Source organism: Cryptomeria japonica, chromosome 5, assembly GCF_030272615.1.
Source record: "Cryptomeria japonica chromosome 5, Sugi_1.0, whole genome shotgun sequence".
Lineage (NCBI taxonomy): Eukaryota > Viridiplantae > Streptophyta > Pinopsida > Cupressales > Cupressaceae > Cryptomeria > Cryptomeria japonica.
Genome location: NC_081409.1, coordinates 65,591,017 through 65,611,622, shown reverse-complemented (window position 1 = coordinate 65,611,622; position 20,606 = coordinate 65,591,017). Strand labels below are relative to the sequence as shown.

Genomic DNA, 20,606 nt, shown 5'->3' with positions numbered 1-20,606 from the left:
TACCAAAGAGGTTATCATTCCTGTCTTGCGAGTAATCAGACAAACATCGAGGAAGGTCTTAGCACAGGAAAAGATCATGGATGGAGGACCTCACAGTTTACTTCAGTGGTCAACCTTACTCCAGATGAAGGGAGTTCTCTTCGAGGACATCAGTACTAGATGTAGCCATGTTGAGGAGGTTATCAACCCGATCCAGGACAGAATATTTGAGGTACTACGTACTATTCTTGGCAGGAGGATTGAAGTTGAGACAGATGTGGATTTGCAGGAATTGGAGGATAGAATCAAGGTTATCTTTTGCAAGGACGCTAATATCATAGATGAGCAACATGACCAGATGTTTGCTACCATGCTCCTGATTGAGAAAACTAAGGAACTTGAACCTGAATGGGACGCTACTCTTCTCGAGGCATTTGATCAGGTCATCCACTTGGAAGAAAGAATGAAGAATCTTCCCGAGATTCCAATTGCTGAAATCGAAGGAATCGTGTCTAGATTCATTGCATATGCTAAAAAGGAGCATTGGAAAGGGAATAAGATTCTAGATGAGAGGTTATTATAGATGACATGGCACCTTAGTTGTCATTGGTTTATGTCTCCTAGATTTTCGTGCCAAATTTAATAATTGGCTATGCATTTAATGTTGTGCAATAAAAGGGGAACTTTTGTAATAAAACCCTAATTAGGGTTTAGGTGTCATAATCTTGGCCATTGATCTGCTTTTTGATCTGGACCGTTCATTGTAATTGAGGATGCTATTTATACCCTCATTTCATTTCATTTTGTCATTAGAAAAGAAAAAAAAAACTAGAAGTTATAGAGAAGTTAGAAATTATTGAGAGATTAGAGTTTAGAAGCAATTTACTTTTGTAGCAAGATTGAGTTTTGAAGAAAGAATTCAAACAATTGTTGTATATGATGGCTTTGAGATCAATGAAATATTGAAGTTATGGTGTTTTGTTGCAATTCTCTTGGTTATCTTCATGGTTGTTCATTTTTCCTTGAATCATTCTCAATCGAAGTAGTGTGTTAATTCGAAGGACAAAGTGTTGGACTTGATCTTTGGTAGGATTCGTTTTCCAAACCACTAGCTTCTTGCTGATTGTAGGAACGCCTTGCGTGGTCGACTGGAGATATTTGAATCGTTTAAACCTTCAATCATTGTTGTATCTTGGATATGTACCTTCGTGGTAGTGTCCTTGGTCTTTGATGTATTGAAAAATCATTTGTTACCTTAGAAGATCGCATCAATTTCAATTGAGTTGTTAATTTATGGCAATATTGAAATTGGTAGAATCTCACCAAGTCTTGTCCACATTGAGTCATTCTTAGGGTTAGACTAGATTAGACCTCTTGCAAACCCTATCCTTTTGATATTTTTGAAAAGCTTGTTTAGTTTAGCAAAATCTTCGGCAACGTAAGGCCCCTTGATGACACAGCAATCACAACGACCACTGGTGCTTATCCACACATAGAGACCCTACTAAAAAGAACATTGGAGTCATCCTAACTGATCCTTCTTGCGAAATCTTCAGCAGTTAGCGACTTTATTCAAGAGAGGATAAGATGCCTTTGGGTATTTTATTCTGTGTATGATTGTGTACAAAATACACGTCAACAAAATTGGCGCTAGAAGGAGGGCCCTAGTTTCCGAAGTCCGAAAATTTTGGGGAAGAATACATTCCAAGCATAATCATGAATCACGATGGTGTTGCCACATGAAGGATTGAATCAAGTAGTACAACCAAATTTACAGATAGGCAACACTCAAGAAGATATCGTAGGCCCTTTCTTGATTCTCTCTCGCTTTTTAAGGGCAGACCTGTCGTATGGAGGACGGATGGTTCCCATCCTCATCTTGACGAAGGGGTTCAATCAGCCATTGGTGAGTCTTCATATGCTCTAAAGGAGGAAGAATCGGCGATGCTGCAGGAGGATATTGAGAATAATCAGTTGTAGCAGCAGGTCATTGAACAAGAGGAGTGTGAAGGTAAAGTGGAGGACACTGTCCTCGCATTTAACAATCTTCCTTTCTTTATTGATCATGAGGAGCAGGATATGTCTACACCTCCCCCGGTGGTAGCTCTGGAGCTACAAGCTAATTTTGAGGAGCACACAGGGGGTAATGTTTTTGCTGTAGATTGCATGGCGGATGGATCGTCATGCCATGAACCTGAGGTTGTTGCTTTATGTTGCCAGGAGGAAGAAACAAAAACAAAGAGACAATTTGAAGATTTTAGGTCTTCTTGTGAGGTGTCTCATAAACCTGAGATTTGTGCTGATAAGTTGGATATCAGCACATGTGATTATGATGTATGCTGGTTCTCCCCTTTCCCTGAAAGTGGTGATGTTGAATATGAAGTCTTCATTCAAGGTGAAGATGTTTCTTTTGGCATTAGGGATGATGTGCCTGAGATTGAGTGTTTCACTTGGGACCAACATACTAAGTTTGATGACGTTGAGCGACAACATGTTGGTCATGGCGCCTGTATTTTGGTTGCTCAACTTGACAATATACCTGAGCTTCAAAGTTTCCAATTTGATGTGTTTGAAGAGCCCCCTTGTGTAGGCCAAGGCAAAAAGAGAGCGGGGGGCAACAAAATGATCTTGCATCACTTTAGTGTTAGGCATCTTATTAGTCTTTGCTGGAAATTGAAGACAAAAAAGTAAGCATAATATGAGTCGGAGATTGAAGGTATGGGTGCAAAAATAGAGCAGAATTTAAAAGAGAGATTTGTGCTAGATTGGGGAGGGAAAAGACAAAAGCCAGCATTGAGAAAGCAAGGGAAGGGGTGTGGAGATGAAGAGGTATGTATTGGAATACAAATAGAAGAGTCACACAGAAAGAGGGGAATTCAATTTGTAGATTTTAAAAGAAAGTGACTGCGTAAGAAAGTACGAGGGGGGCTTTCAAAATAATGAAGAGCCACATGTAGGATGGAAAGAATGGACAGCCCAAGGTGAGAGTAAGGAGGATAGCAAAGAGTGATCGCTGAACAGAGAAGTCAGAGGAAGAGGAAGTGTGAAAGGTGTAGGAAGAAGAAGAGGAACCTGCACAATACCTAAATAGTTTTCATTGCAGAATTAAAACTGTGCATTGCAGGGGTGTTGATATACTATTGTATGAATTGGGCACAAAGATAAGGGAAAGAATAGGTGCCAAAAGAGGAATAGCTGCTGTGCAGGAAGAAAGACAGGGAGAAGGGTGTGGCAAGGATAGTAGAAGTTGCAGTAATTCAACGTCAGATCAAGCAACGAATAAACAGAGGAAACTTTGTGGTGAAGAGGTGTGTTGTAAGCAAATGAATATATAAATAATGGAATGTGCAAAGAATTGAACTGATATATTGCAGATAGTGTTGAATGTATTGTTTCTTGGCAAACTCAGTAATTTTGATAGTATTAAATGTTCTAAATCAAGTTTGTTTACAAAGTGGGTTGTAATCGATTTCTATTCTTAGTGACTTGTGTGACTTGTAATGGAGTTGGAGTTTTGAGTTATTAACTGCATATTTCGTCGGTCTGGCAATACTCAGGAGTTTGTTCTGCATCACATTCCTTCACAAAATTTGAGAGGTTGGTATATGCCACAAGATGTCTAGTTGCTGTACTTTTCTCTCTACCAAATAATAGCCATATTTGATTTGTAAATAGCATGGATATTCCATTGCACAATTCACTAACTGAATTTGCCTTTCATTAGTTTGTTGCTCACAAGTTCTATGCTTGAATTAGACAACATGGAAGGCTTTGGTTCAGAAATATCATATGTTCATTAAATAAGGAAATAAAACATTTGGACTATCCATCTCCACTTGTATTAGTTGTTAACAACTTGCAAGAATATATCATGAAACAAGTAAATGAGAAAATACAGCACAAGCAAAAGGTAACTCAAGAAATTTATATTGGAGTGATCCAATTTGGGGAAAAACTCTAGCACACTCACACTTGTACCAGTCATTTTTGAACTCTAATGGCTAAATACAATCATATAATCTCAAGAAACATTGCAATGGACTTCCACCTTTAGTTGCCAAACACCCTAAGAAAAGTATTACTAGAATGTGATTTTGAAGAAAAGCTCTTTATCGGTCCGACCCTTGTGGAGCTTGGGTCTTGGTTTGGCATGACCCATGTTTGTGGTCTAGATTGGTTTTGCTGTGGGTTCAGGGTCTTTGTAACACCCTTTTTTGAAATAGTATTTAATAATAAATAATAATAAATTAAAATATAAATAATAATAATAAAATATAATATAATTATAAAATATAAAATTAAAATTTATTAAGTTTAATGAATGGTCAAAGGCCATCAAATAAATAGTTATGACTATTGAAGGATTAAAGGTATAAAAGGAATGAATCAATCCATCAATCATCAATTGTGAAGGAATGCAGAAGGAAAGGAAGGAAGCTATGAAGGATTAAAACTCTAGTACACTCACACTTGTATCACCTTTTTTGAACTCCAATGGCTAAATAGAATCATACAATCTCAAGAAACATTGCAATGGACTTCCACCTTTAGTTGCCAAACACCCTAATAATAGTATTACTAGAATGTGATTTTGAAGAAAAACTCTTTACAGGTTTGAACCTTGCGGATCTTGGGTCTCAGATTGGCCCGACCCAGGTTTGGGGTCTAGATTAGTTTTGTTGTGGGTTCAAGCAGGGTCTTTGTAATGACCTTTTTTGAAATAGGATTTAATAACAAATAATAATAAATTAAAATAAAATAAAATAAAATATAGTATAATTATAAAATATAAAATTAAAATTTAATAAGTTTAATGAATGGTCAAAGGGCATCAAATAAAGAGTTATGACTATTGAAGGACTAAAGGTATAAAAGGAATGAATCAATCCATCAATCATCAATGGGGAAGGAAGGAAACAATGAAGGAATAAAGCAATCCATAAATCATCAATTGGGAATGAAGGAATCAATTTGGAAATAAATTATTATTCTCAATGGCATCAATGAGGGGTGGCAATTCAATTCTTGTGAAGGGTGGCGACTTATTTCTTGTGAAGGGTGGTTGTGACTTCTTCGAGAAATGGATATAAAGGGCAAATCCTTGCATTGAGAGAATCATTGAATAAATTATCAATTCATAAAGGAAACAAGCACTGAATCAATCAATTAGGAATAAAATGTTGTGTGAATTTGCAAGTAAATGAAATTATCTTTTCAAGAGTATTGATGGTGTGAGAAAGGGTGTGACTCTTGTACAAGGAAGATCTATGTATGTATGTATGTATTTAGGTATGTGTGTATGTTCACGTGTGTAGCACATTTAAGAAGAAATTGAGTTTGATAAAACAGACATGACCTAAAACTCAAATACAAATGAAAACTATGCATATACCATGTTGAGCATATATACGATGTATATAATTCATATAATTGATTTAAGGCAAGGATAGCATACTTACAGATGGGTATTTGTGGGATGTGAATCAACTTCTTCCAATGATACAGATGTTGCCACCACAATACCAATGGAGTTGCAGAATCTAGGGATTACCCACTCCAACAAGAGCATGAAATCAAATCAACTTAGAAGTTCATTTTTTTATCAAGTATCAAGTGAGAAATTCATTCAGCAATAAATAAAACCAGAAATGCTCTTAAATGACAATTCATTTAAAGCATCAAATCGGCAATAGTCTAGCAAATATATCAAGTTATTAGTTTTGAATTCAAGTAAGTGTCTCGCAGATAGGAAGGACAAAATCCCTAGCAAGTCAATGAGAATTGGAAGGATGAAAACCCTTTCATGCTCTTACCAAGTTTGGATGAAAATCCAAATTTTGGTCAAGGAGGACAAAAACCCTTTGAGGTGGGCTTAGAGTTGGAAGGACAAAAACCCTTTTATGCTCTTTGGCAAGCTAAGGACAAAAACCTCTAATTCAATAGATTTGTATGTATTTTCTGAGAATTCATGATTTGATTAATTTTGATAGTGTACTATGATTTATTGATTTGAATATTATCATAAATTCTTAATCTTTGATAAAACTATTATCATATTTGAGGAAGTAGTATTTGTTTGAGGCAAGAATTAGGAACATCCCAAAAGGGGACATTTCAGTCTCGTCAATTCTTTGTGGGTTTGTCTTGCACGAGGGGCAAGTTTGGTGGGTATTGTTATCACAAAAGCTTGCACCATTGCTGAGCTATTAACTCAACAACCTTGTGAAACATGGAAACAACCCCGAAGTGTGGAACCTTGCACAAGGGGGTTGAATCTCCGGAGAAGGCCGACTTCCTTCTCAATCTAGGTGCAGGTGTTGAACCAACTCAACACTTCAAAACTAACTCCTAGGCCTATCCTAACAAATTGCAGAGGTAAAGGGAAGAGAGAAATGCTTGAAATAAAAGGAGGTGATGCACCAAGAAGAGATTGTTCCTCTCCCTACCCGAAATGACAAAAAAAATCATCTGAAACACCCAGGAGATGCACAAACTTCAGTTGTATGAGTGACCCCATGTATGAAGGTTAGAATTCACTGAATGCTAAGAGGGGAGAAGTTTCCCACAAGTCACACTCAGAAATAAATTTAACATAACATATATGAGAGAAGAACCACAAAACATACACCTATGATGAAGGTAAGGAAACATACACAAAATACATAAGTTGAAAGTAGGCAAGAATGGTGATTTCAATTAATTATAAGACCAATGGCCAAACATACAGCTGCACAAATGCAAGATAAATACAAGAGAAGTGGGAGAGCATGGAATAGCTCAAGCTAGCAGGGAGAGAACCCTTTATAATGAGGCTTAACAACCTTTATATAGAAAAAATGGTTACAAGAGTGATCATGATCCCTGTATGTCAGTCTGGGAGTGTAGGGAAGTGCATGCACTTGACTTGTACATGCAAGCAACCTAGCCATACCCATGTTGTCATGTATTCACACATCGCCCCATTGTAAATGGGGACCCCTACTTTTTGCTTTATGGGGTTTGTCTTTCTAGGTCTTTTAGGGTTTTGTCTATTAGCCTTTGTATGCTGAGTGTTGCTAGAGGGATCACTAAGATAGCATGCTTTGTGTTAGCTAAAGGTGAGTCACTGGATGCTTCGAGTTAGGGTCATCTTTGAAAGTCTTCCTTAGGACAAAGTTTTGCTCTTGTTGCTAATTGTGTCTTGTTTGAGTTTGAGGAGGTCAATGAAGCTTGGTGAGTGAATATCATCTTTGAAGGTTTGAGTTAAGTCAAATTGGTGAGTGATGAAGTTTGGAATGTCATCTTGATCTTCAAATGTCCTGAAATTTGGCTAAGTCTGGAATGTCATCCTGATCTTGTAATTTGATTGTCTGGAAAATTGAAGAATACTCCAAAAACTAGATTTTGCATTATAACTTCTGGAGGTCCGAAACCACTCTCAAATATCCTGACAGTATATATGGAATATAACTTAAAGTATAAGAAAGAAGAAAGATATAAGGAAATGTCACTTTTACTTAAATGTTATATTCCATATGTGAATCCTGACGAAGAGACCAAAATGTCAAATTTCGCTCCTGACCCTTCCAAAGGGTCCAAAGCGAATTTCAATTTCGCTCTTGACCCTTCCAAAGGGTCCAGAGCGAAATCCACTTTTCCTCCACTTTGCTCTTTGATATGACCAAGTTTGTTGACTTCCAAGGCTTGATGGGAAGACTTTGATGCATATGTCTTTGAGAGGAGGTTTGAGGTGATGAAGTGGTGGAAATCAACCTAGAAGGAAAATTTTGCTCCTGACCCTTCTAAAGGGTCCAGAGCGAAATCCTCAATTTGACCTTCCTTTTTGCCTTAAGCACTAGGAGGACCTTGTTTTGAGCTAAGTAGATGGCAAATTCACTTGAATGTGGTGAAAGGAGCTTGAATTTGATCAAGTTTGAAGGAGGATTGGATGAAGGAAGTGTGAAGCCAACCAAGAACATGGATTTCGCTCGTGACCCTTCCAAAGGGTCCAAAGCGAAAATCTCCATAGACCTCATTTTCTTCCTTGTTTAGACCAAGTTCTTAGTTTCTAAGGCATGTTGGAAAGTGGATTGACATGTTTTTGCCTTAAGGAGTGACTAAAAGTGAAGGAGTGAAGGATTTTAGCCTAAAATAGAAATTTCGCTCCTGACCCTTCCAAAGGGTCCAGAGCGAAATTCCTAAAATCTATCTTTTCCTCTCAGTTTTGTGTCTAGCCAAGTGTGGATCAAGATTGAAGAGGTCCTTAGGCATGGTTTTGAGTTTCTTATGATCACCAAACGTGAAGGAATTAAGCAAAAACTAGGATTTCCATCCTGACCCTTCCAAAGGGTCCAAGCGAAATTCCTAAGATCACCTATTTCCCCTTCAAAACAAGTCAAACTTTTGGTTTTTATGGCCTAGAGAGGAATGGAGTAACGTTTCCTTGACCTTTGAGGTGAATTGAAGTGGAAGAATGAAGGAATGAGCTCAAGAGCAAGGATTTCGCTCCTGGCCCTTCCAAAGGGTCCAGATCGAAAATCCTAAAACCTATTCTATCTTCCAAAATTTGTGCCAATCCAAGCCTAAACCAAGGTGAGTGAAGTTGGGAGATGCCCCTAGGATTGCCCTTGGATGGATTTTGGCCACCAAAAACAAAGATTTTGAGCTAGGACAAGGATTTCGCTCCTGACCCTTCTGAAGGGTCCAGAGCGAAATCCTAAATAGGTCCTGTCCCTGGCCATGATTCTTAGCGAAATTCTCCTTTCTAGCCATTTTGAGGGTCAAGCAAGTTTTGTCATGTTGAGAGAGGGATTCAAAAATGGAAGTCCTGGTATGAAAAATGAAAAGAGTAGACTTAGGTGAAGGAAAACAAGCAAGTCAAGGATTTCGCTCCTGACCCTTCCAAAGGGGCCAGAGCGAAATTCTCAATTTCACCTAATTTGCTCATGATAAAGGTCAAGAGATGGATTCCCAGGCCTTGGTGGAGAGAAGACTAGTGTATGCTTGCCTTGGAAGACATTTTGGAGCGCAGAAGTGATAGAACTTGAGCCTAAACAAGAATTTCGCTCCTGACCCTTCCAGAGGGTCCAGAGCGAAATCCTTAAAGACTCCATCTTGCTCCAATTTTACCTCAAACTTGGTATTGGTTGAGATTAAAGGGATCCTTAGGCATGCATCTAAGCAAGCATGGTCACAAAGTGAGAAGAATTTAGGCCAGGAATGCAAATTTCGCTCCTGACCCTTCCAAAGGGTCCAGAGCGAAATTCTTATAGGGCCTGTCCTTGGGGAGAATCTTGAGCAAACTTCATTTTAATGTCTTCTTGTTGATGATTTAAGGTAGGAAATGCTATGTTAGAATGAATTCATTATGTGTCCTTAATCATCTTTTGGTTGGTTTTGCAGATGGAAGAAGACCAGGCCAGGGCAAGGACAACCTCTTCCAGTCCATCATCATCAAGGATGTTCCACATGCAAAAAGGGAGGACTCAAGGTGCTTTGAAGCGTTGGAAGACTAGGGGTGTTCAAGGAGTTCAAGTTAGCCTCAAGACCTCATTCTACCACAAGATGACAAAGAAAGGCTTTGCCAGCACTTCAGGGTGAGATATGCTACTGGAGGAGGAAGACTTGACAATAAGGAAGCCTGGTCAAGCAAAGGAAGTACATCATTCATCATATCAATGACAGTTTAGGATCAACCAAGTCACAAGCATTAGGCAAGGTGGCATCCCAATCATCATTCCTCCGGTCGGATTGGTCCACCTCAGCAGGACCAGATTCAATGTATCTATTCTATCGGAGGCTGCACAAACTTCGGTGTACCTACCCATGCTTCCTATTGGTCCTCACTCTTGGAATGTAATTTTCTCATTGGCTAGAAGAAGTTTGTTGTAACATACCCTAATTAGGGTTTCTATCTTGTAATCCTAGCCATTGATTCTAATACAATCAGAGCCGTCAGTTTGTAAAGGGTTCTCTATATAAAGCCCGGGCTTCTCATTTGTAAAGGTGAATAGTTAATAGTTAATAGTTAATAGTTAATAGTCAGAGAATAGGAAATAGTTAGAGAGAATAGTCAATAATTAGTAGCATTTTAGAGTAGAGTAGAAAGAGAAGGCAAAGATTGTTGCCAAGAGATTGTTGCAAAAGACATGTAAACTTCATTGAAGGAATGGTGAATTCTATGTGTCAATTCTACTTCATTTGTTGGCCTTTTTTTAACTTTATTTTCCCTTGAAAGTGCAATTCGCCTCAAAAATCCTAAAATATGGTGTATAAAACCTCCTAAAAGCAAACACATTTTTCATTGAAAAACAAAAATATCATCCTCCATTGCACAACTTATTTTCATGTTTGCCATTGCACAATTTTCATGCTTGCCATTGCACAAATAGAGTTGAAGATTGATCGTTGAACATTCCAAGCTAGTTGTTGTGCTTCTCCTAGGCATTTGCAAGAGTTAATTTGTTGTCAGGGAGATCGTAGAGGAAGATTTCTTCAAAAGAGGTAGGCTTTTTTAAGTTTTTGATTTTTTTTCCTACATTTTTTTTTACAAATGAACTCTCTTATTATTGTTTTGAAGTTTTTGGTTTGTTTTCATTCTTCTAGGTATCTATAACATATGCTCAATTTCTTAAGTTGAATTAACTATTAAGTTGTATTTATATATTTTTGTTTTTATCTGTTTCAAGTCTTCAAATGTGTTGTTTATTGAAGTTGCCCTAGGAATTACAGTGACAACCGCCTCTAGCTTTGTGAGCGGACTCTACTTTAATACAAACCCCAAATTCTCCTCTTTGGAAATATGTTGAAATAGTATAGTAGCTTCCAAGTGGTGGGGGCTATGTTTGGATTTGTGGTGAATGTAAAATTAGATATTTGAGCTCATACAGTTTAGTGAAAGGCCATTTTGCAAGAGCCCTACACAAGGCATGAAGTTTTGTCTAGGTCAAGATGGTAATGGCATTCTAGAAGCACAAGGCTTGGCATATGGTTAGTAGCAAGAAAAAGTAGATCAAGTAGTATGTTGTAAATCAAATCATCCTTTGTTAAAGAAAGGATCTTGAGGGATGAAACCATCTCCACCACCTTCTCATTTTCAACCTATAGAGACCCATTCATTTTTGTCCACACCTGAAGAACAATCTGTGGTGTCTAGACATAAGAGATCGCACATAAGAGATCAAAGGGAGCATTGAAAATGGCATTTCATAATGAATCTTGAGAGATTTTTGTAAACACATAGTGAGATGCATCTATTTGAATGGCTTGGTATTCAATGTTGTTCATTCACCATATTGGCAACAAATGGTGAAAGCAATCAATGAGGCTCCAAAAGGGTACAAGGTTTCGAGTTTTGATAAGATGCAAACAACCTTTTTGGAAAAAGAGGTGAAATTTTGTAGAGGACTCCTTTATTGAACACACCACAGGACTGAGAGGGGGGGTGAGTAAGTCCAAACCTCAAAATACTTTTCTTCTTATCGCTTAAAATTCAAACCACAATAGTGAATCAGTGTTTGAGCATTTCAATACATTTGATTCTTAAAACAGAAAGATAGATGAAAAGAATGCATGAAGACTAAGACACAAAGATTTATCACGTGGAAAACCCTCGGTGGTAAAAAACCATGGTTTAACTGAATCCTTCAAAACTAAATGGGCACCAACCCAGTTTACATAGGTGAGCACCAACTCACTAAAAATGAGACACCAATCTCAATACAGTCAGCTTTACACAGTAGAGGCTCCAACCTTTGTAAGATCATCAACTTTGAATTGACAATACTCCAACCAACTTTCACACACTAAGGATTATATCCACTGTCAAGATCTCAATCAGCACTCAGACAGATGAGCACCATCTCATGAACCTATCTAAGATTTCAGAATACCCAAGTAATTCACTGCTGTATAATATCAACCACAGCCGAATTTTCTTCACACCAAAAAAAAACTCTTTAGTTCGACCTGCTCCTTTTCAAGTACACTCCCTCCCAAAAAATCTTATCATATTAATTGACTTAAAAACCACACAAGAAGCATTACTCAGATGAATTTAAACTTCAACCACCATATGTACTGTTCTAGAATGTTTTAAAAGCACCTGCAGCCCACAATCATTCGAATCATTCATTAGAGGCAAGTCTTTTTAAAAAAAAGTGAAGGCCACTTACCTTTATGAATACTGTGTTAACCTTCAGCATTGAATTTTTTACTTCTACACTCCCATGATGGTAGGCAAAATTCTGAAGCATGCATACCATTAAGGCACACAACACACTGACTTCAATGCACCACTACCAAAAATGAAACCTGACGAAGAGAGTCAAAAGAAACATCCGTTGCCAAGGAAATGTCCAAGAATCGACTGCAAACTAGAAAGTATGTTTTAAAAAAAAAAAACAAAAACGTCCACACTTAAAAAGAAACAATTCAACGCCGCACCTCTCTAAAGTTGAAGGGATATACAAGACACAAAGGCAAAGGGGTCTTCTCCTTTTTTTACTACCTTTTTCTGGCCATAAATATATATCAGCAAAACATATCGGCACTCCCCAAATTCAAACGATTTAGTGAACCATGCACAGCCGTTACAAAATAAATTAGCCATGACTCATATTTTAAAAAGAGCACCAAAAAAAACTTACACAGCTGGCACAACATATCTGGAATCTGTTAGCACTACGTTGAGCTGAAAACAAGGAACACTTTATTGCCCACTCAGCTCGAAAAAGTAAACAAAAAATTCCCACCTTATTTCTGCGCTCTAACAAAAAAAATTACTTCTGTCGTTAGGAACAAATCGACACCCTCTCAAAACTTCATAAAGGTCAATAAAAATTGGGCCCCACAAAATATTCATCATGACTTGGCAAAGAAACTGATGTGTCATTACTTGGAAGACAGATAAGCAGCTGACAGAAGCTGAGGCAAGCATACAAGCAGCTCAAGCTGCTCAAGCAACCAAACAGGTAAGAAGCTCAACCACACATGAAGGCAGGCAGCTCAAAATAAACAGAAAAATTGGCCTTGACATCAATGACAAAAATGCCAACATATAGTATGCATATGAAAACATTATAGAACCTTAAGTTACATACAACATTTGTGTTCAAAATTCATTGTCAATACTCAATAATACAATATGCATTCGTTATTCAGAAATTGGAATTCATTGTCAATATGCTTGTGATATTAAAAAAACTAACATACAAAATGCCCAAAGGCTACACTGCTGCCATATAGTTTCATTTTCAAAATATGAAAAAAACCAAGTATAAACATAAGATTTTGCAAAGTTTCCACTTTGACATTTAGGATGTAAGGGTTGCAAAGGAGTACAGAATATTAGTATTAGCATAGATTATAGGTTGTAGTACTTCAACTTTAAATCTGAATAAACACCTTTGATTGTAAGCATTTCCTGTATCAACAATATTTATTGCTGAATAAGCAATATAGCAAAATGACCCGATCAAAATTACCTCCCCAAAATTTATTAAATGTCTGATCTATAAATATAATGCAACATGCCTTCCAAAATGTGGGCAACCAATAGATTGGAATATGTAATAACTTATTTACTGAAACAAATTGAACAAAAATGGCAACCACCAGTATTTCACTATCAAAATACATTAAAATCCCCCATCCCGGAAATGTATTGTTGCTGAGGTGTGGGGACCACAAAAATAATTTTTTTTTTTTGAAGCGTTTGAGTCTTTTTTAATTTTTAAATGTGTTGGGAAAAGGGGGACGGTTGGTCATCCCCAAGACAGTTAGGGGACATCACAGGCATCCCCAATCGTCCAAGAGACGGGTGGACGTCCCCTTTTAGAATCATTGTTGTCCCCAAGTTTCGGGACCTTTTCCACAGATTTTGCAATTTTGGGGTTGGTGGGGGGACATCTCCTGGCCATCCCAAGTTGTCGAAATGTCCCCAGTATGGGGACAAGGGATTTCAGCTTGTGGACGCGTCCTTGGGTTACGTAGCTTGATAGTGCAATATACACAGATCATAAACATTATATTTAGAACCACAAGTCATAATCTTCACAAACTGGAGGAATACAAAGCATTCTTCAAAAACTCTTTCCTGCATATAAATACTGTTTCCTGCATATTGAACTTCCACTACACTAGTCTTCCAAAAACACCTCAACATCATCATCAAACCACACAAAAATATCAACACGCTCACTTCGACACCATCCACAACTCACAATGACATCAATACACCTTTGCAATGCACCTCTAGATCATGTTAGTCTTGGGTATGAAAAAATGCCAACCACCTTATTGACGAAGGAGAAAGCTTTTGTAGTGATGCAATCGAGAGCGATCAAAGATACATGACCGGAAATAGGTGTGTCCATTTCTGATGGATGGAAAGATTGCAAAAATAGGCCATTGATCAATGTTATAGCTGTATCCCCTAAAGTGGCGATGTTTTTGGAGGTAGTGGATTGTGAGGGGTAGGTAAAAGATACAAGTTTCATTGCCAATATCCTCATAGAATCCATTGACATGGTGGGGCCTTAAAATGTTGTCCAAGTCATAACAGACAATGCTAAAAGTTGTAGGGCAGCTGGACACCTTGTGTAGTCCACTTGCTCACTTTAATCATGCAAAAGATTGGCACTCAAATTGATTGGGTCAAACAAGTTAACACAGAGGTAGAGGGGATTCAAATGTTTTTGACTAAGCATCACATATCACAAGCTATATTCAGGACCTTCTTCAAGGTGGAGTTGTTGAAGGTAATTTAAATTTCATTTATGAATATTTTGGTTTTTAATTTTTTTATAGTTGATATATGATTTGAATATTTTGGTTTCTTACACGCTCATCTTAAGACAATTTGTCAAGGTGCGAGAGGCCTTGAGCAAAGAAGTATTTAATCGTTTGGGGAATTAATTGGCAAAACAAAAGTATTTGGAAAAAGTCAGATTTACAAAAAAACTTAAAAAATTGTAGAAAAACAATCAAAAACTACTTTTTTTATATTTAAGGGCATTTCCATAGCATAGAGATATTGTAGGCAAATAAAATACACTTAAACACATGAATTGTCGAAAATAGATTTTCGTTGTTTATATTCATATCACTGATTGCATTGCACAAAACATACCACAACATAAATAATATCTAGATGGTAATAGATGTGAAAATGTTGATTACAATATAGTTTGTGACTTTGTACAAAGTCAACTTGTAAACTGAGTACAAAATTCCAAAAAATCAATTGTAGGCAATGGCATGCTAGAGTGTAGGAGGCCTTGATAATGAAGCTCCTAGGTGAGAGCCTCTTCTAGCTCGTTCAACTCGTTCACAGTACAAGTTGGCTTCCATCATGAGATCAAAATCTTCAGGCTCAATCGAAGTATCATCATCATCAGCAACAATCAACTCAGACTCTGGATCTATCTCATCGAGGTCAATTGGTTTGTCTTCCTTCATAGTTCTTGATTTTGCCCATGTAGAAATTAGTCTTTGCCTTACAAGTGAGAAACACAATGAATAGTGAATACAATTTGAAATTACTGCAACTATATATTGATATTCTTACCTTGAGCTTTCTTTATCTTCAAGTAGAGGTTGTGGTGAACAAATAACAAGTCATTCATCCGTTTTTGTCTTAGGCGGTTGCGTTTCTTGGAATGTATGTGTTCAAAAACATTCCAATTATGCTCACAAGCTAATGACCTGCATGGTTGGCTCAAAATGCGCATCGCCATCCACCTTATATTTGATAATTCGTCTCCAAAAGAAGCTCACCATTGAGCTGAAAAACGCATTATATTGAGATGATCTTGTAAGACTCAAAATATCTTAAAATATTAATATACTTAAGGAGCATGCTGGCAAAATAAAGAGATCGTCAAAAGTTTATGGTCTACCTGTTTGGATGGTCTTTCTGCCTTGCAAGACAACCATAGAAGAGAGAAAAACCTTAGCTTGCTTGTACACTTCCAACTCTAATATAGCTGCATCAAATTTTTCCATGTCTGGAAACATTTTGTCCATGCACTTGTAGAAGCCTTGTTTGATCTCGACATCAATATCCATGTATGAAGTCTTGTAGAATAACAAAGGATTGAACAAGTATCCCGCAACATGGAGAGGAGTGTGCATCTGTCCATCCCATCTCCTTTCAATTATGTCCCACAACGACATGTACCTCTCCCTGTTATTTCCCAACTTACTCCTTATCACCTCCTTGGCCCTATCCATGGCCTCATACACATATCCCATGGGGGTTTTTTCTCCATCCACTAGTCTCAAGACTTTTAGTAGAGGCTCTGAAAATTCTATAATTTGTTCAATAGATTCCCAAAAGCCGGTAGAATACATGTACTTTGCCACTGCTATGCCATTTGCTTGATTTGTGAAGCCAGACTCCATCCACTCAGCTGAAACAAACATTCGCCTCAAATCAGATTTTTGCTCACATAGTTTCCGAAATGAAAGGAAGTGTATTGCAAATCTTGTCACCCCTGGTTGAACTAGCTCCTTGCCTCCTGTGAAAGAGCGCATTATAGCCAAAATCCTCCTGTGATTATAAATAAATTTGGTAACCTTGTGAACCTTCTGCAATACCTCCTTAACCCATTCAATTTTTCTAATGTCTTCTAGGGTTATATCAAGGCAATGTGCTGCACATGGTGTAAAAAACATAGAGTGGTATTTATCTGTCAGAAGTCTCCCAACTTAGAGGGGTATTTATCTGTCAGAAGTCTCCCAACTTAGAGGGGTATTTATCTATCAGAAGTCCCAACAACAACACAAGCAACAACGTTGTCTGTGATAAATTGAACCACATTTTGTGGTCCTACATTCACAACTACCATGTCATACATCTGAAACAATGTAGCTGTGGATTTCATTATATTAGATGCATCCACAAATTCCAAAAAAAATAGTGCCAATCTCACAAGAGACAAGGAAGTTAATGAGAGTTTGGTTCCTTCTATCTGTCCAGCCATCTGACATAGTGCTGCAACCAGTTTTAGCCCACTGTAACTGATGCTCTTTTACAACATCTTCAACATCATGTACTGCATCTTTGAGCATACCAACCCTCAATGACTCATAAGATGGGGCTTGAAACCTAGGACCTACAGCTGCAATGGCATCTACCATAGGTTGCCAAGATGGATTTCTGGAAGCATGGAATGCCAAGCTAGAGGAGTACCAAAAATTACCAATTGCTTTCTTGGCTTGTTCAGTGACGGTTTTCTTCCATCCTGTGCTCTCCAAAGCGGATTGTGATTCTGGTGTAGTATGAGGTTGGAAGAAAGTATTAATGTTTCCTCCATCCATGTTGGTCCACGTGTTGTAGAAGATGGTGCTGACCCAAAATCCCTGAAATCCCCATCTTCACCATCCTCTTCACTCAAACGGTTTCTCATGGCATCTGCAAAACTAGAACCTAGTTCAACCCCAATTCTTGCCTTTTTGGCCATATTTTCAACAATCCCTTAAAGAGATTGCTTTGCCTGATATGAGACATCTGCAGGGCATCTTTTGCATATCTCGGTGTTATTTCCTCGTTCTTTTGACAAATGCCATTTAAAATGATAAATTCCACCACTGATATCTTCTAGACACCGATTGCACTTGACCTTTGTGCTAGTGGCAGTTGGTGTGCAATGTGTCCACGCAAAGTCTTTTTGACGTGGCATTGTGATCAAGAATCAGTTCTGCAAAAACATTTCAGTTCAGTCTTTCAGCATTTTAATGTTACAGTTGTATCTTCATAAGGGATGCTAACCATTTCAATAGATGTGCTTGAGGAATATAGATTTGGTAGCTTCTTTAGATGGACTAAAGATAATTATGTTTAGAAAACCTAATTAAATCAATGAATTAGTGAAACATCAAGAGGGCTAGTCCAGATGTGCTAGTTTGAAACTGTGTAGATAAATTCGTCATTAAGATTTGTCATTGAAAATTTTCCAGGCTTTCAAATTTTATGAAGAGCAATTTGACAAACATCACTTAAAAGAGCTGTGGAAGGATGTTGGTGAATGTCTCAAACATTTGAAATGGATAATCTTCCTAAGTAATGTAAGCAAAGATAAACACATGAACTTGAAAAACTTAAAATTGACAGATTGTTTGCTCTATTCAAATATCATCTAATTCAATGATCAAATAATCAATAACAATATTATACTTTACCTAAACTAAACAATAAGTATATATTTTATTTTTATATAATAAAAAATGAATTTTGAGTGTTAAATGAAATGACCTTTAAGAACAACCTGAATTGACAACCATCTATCACTACCCAATAATTTCAGCGATAACACTTCTTATGATCAAATTTGATAACACTTCTTATACACTTCTGTATCAAACATTTAGTACCAATTTTTAGAACAATTCGATTATAAGAAGTGTATAGTATACAACAGTTAAAACTTAGATATCTAAGATTGTATACAGTCTATCATATATTACTTTATTTTATTTACGGCATAATACAGAAGTTTGATACTGTAATATATCATATGACTGTATACATTTTTTAGATAATACAGTATTATTTTAGATACTGTAATATGTCATATGATTGTATTCTCTATCTATATTACTGTATTTTATTTACAGTCATCTATTAATAGATGACTATCTAAATAAGATAAGATATCTATCTATTACAGCCATATATTACTGTATTACTGTAATAGATGACTATCTAAATAAAATACAGTAATATATGACTGTAATATATGAGGTAATTTAGTCTATCTTAATTATGGCAGTAATATATGTCTTTATTGTCTGTTACAGTAATTTAGATTGACAATACAGTCATAATTATTCTTACAGTAAGATAATACAGTCTATCTATTACAGTAAATTATAGACTAATACAGTCTATCTATTACTATCATAATACAGTAAGATAATACAGGTAATATTGTGAAATACACTTCTTATAATACAGGTAATATCGTGAATACAGGAAATTATAGACTAATACAGGTAATATCGTGAAATACAGTAAATTATAGACTAATACAGCCTATCTATTACTGACATAATACAGTAAGATAATACAGGTAATATCGTGAAATACACTTCGTATAAAATGCTGCAAAGGGTAACCCGGCAAATACCTGTCTTGGCTCCAGGAAAATGCGGGCCTGCTCGGGAAATTCATGAATCGCAGCGTCTGCCCTTGACTTGGAGTGAGAAATTTCTGCCCGCCCTCACTTCTGCTAAACAAAAAACAAGCGCTGCCTTTAAAGAAAATGCAGCCGGTAATTTCCCTTTTTTTTCTGTGCTGTTTAGGTTGTGTTTTTTTTCCGTGTTTAAATCACGTCTTTTTCGCATTGTTTTGATGATTTTTTCAGAAAAATTGTTGACCAAGGTTGACCGATTAATTCCGATTTTTTGGGGGAAAAAATCAGCAAAATCCCCGACTAACAATTAATCGGGTATAATCACGATTTTTCCCAGATGTTTTCTTCTATGGCCTTGAGTTCTATGGACATCAACACCTTGTGGAGTGTATGGAAGCAATCAAACACATATAGAGCCCAAAAAGTAAGAGCATTGATCCTTGATGATGATTGGTGAAATCGTGTGGAATATGTTTTGAGTTTGACCGAGCTCATCATGAGCATGATTAGGTATGCTGATACCGATCGCCCATGTTTGGGCGAAATTTATGATGGCATGGACTCCATGGTGGAGAAAATAAGAGCAATAATAGAGGCCAAGGAATATGACCCAACACAAGCATTTTTCAAAATTGTGCAACAAATTATTGTTGACAATTGGAACAAGATGACCACCCCCTTAAATCTGTTAGCATTTGCTCTGACGCCAATGTTTTATAGCACAAAGATACTTGCATTGCCAAGGAGGGTACCGCTATATAGAGATGCAAAGTTTGCTATTGGCTATAGGGTTGCATTTAGAAAGATAAATTTTGATGATGAAAGTCGAAATATTGTCTTGAGCGAGTTTGGCCAATTCATATCTTCGAAGTATCATGATACTACCGCTCTTCATGCCAAATATAGGTTGGATGTTGACGAGTGGTGGCATGTACACGGTCAAGGCTCCATTTTCTTGTAGCCAATTGCAATTAAAATTCTCTCCCAAGTATGTATCTTTTTTTTTAATCGTTTTCCATTCAATGCTATTATATTAAAATATTTTTATTTTATAAATTATGTTTTAAGTTTCTAACTAAATGTTGTATGCAAACTCAACGGGTTGCTAGTTCTTCTTCAGCTGAGTGGAATTGGAGTACATACTTCATCCACTTGGTCAAGCGCAGTTGTTTGGGTGCAAACAATGTAGAGGATTTGGTCTACACACTTCAACCTTCATATATCGTCACATCAGAAACCTGAATACAATGAGGGTGTGACAAGGAATTGGGATCTAGCCCCTGAGTGCGCTGATTTAGATGCTACAGTTGCAACTTGCCCAAGTCTCTATAAATGAAGCGGCTCTTGAACTTGACACAGAGGTAGCTTGTGGGAGTGGCAATCCAATGTATTGTGGTTCAAGTGATGTTGAACCAAATGATGACCTTGAAGTTGATGCTTTTGATGAAGATGAATACGAAGATTACCTATGGGCCATGGCTTGTAATTTGAATTTTCATTGTGTCATGACAT

At 37.1% G+C, this 20,606-nt stretch overlaps 1 protein-coding gene across 2 annotated transcripts in view; it reads left to right on the top strand.

Annotated features, from left to right (window-relative positions):
- LOC131032721 (MICOS complex subunit MIC60, mitochondrial) overlaps positions 1-20,606 on the top strand; it is a 106,014-nt gene that overhangs the window by 47,469 nt on the left and 37,939 nt on the right. The window lies entirely within an intron of this gene.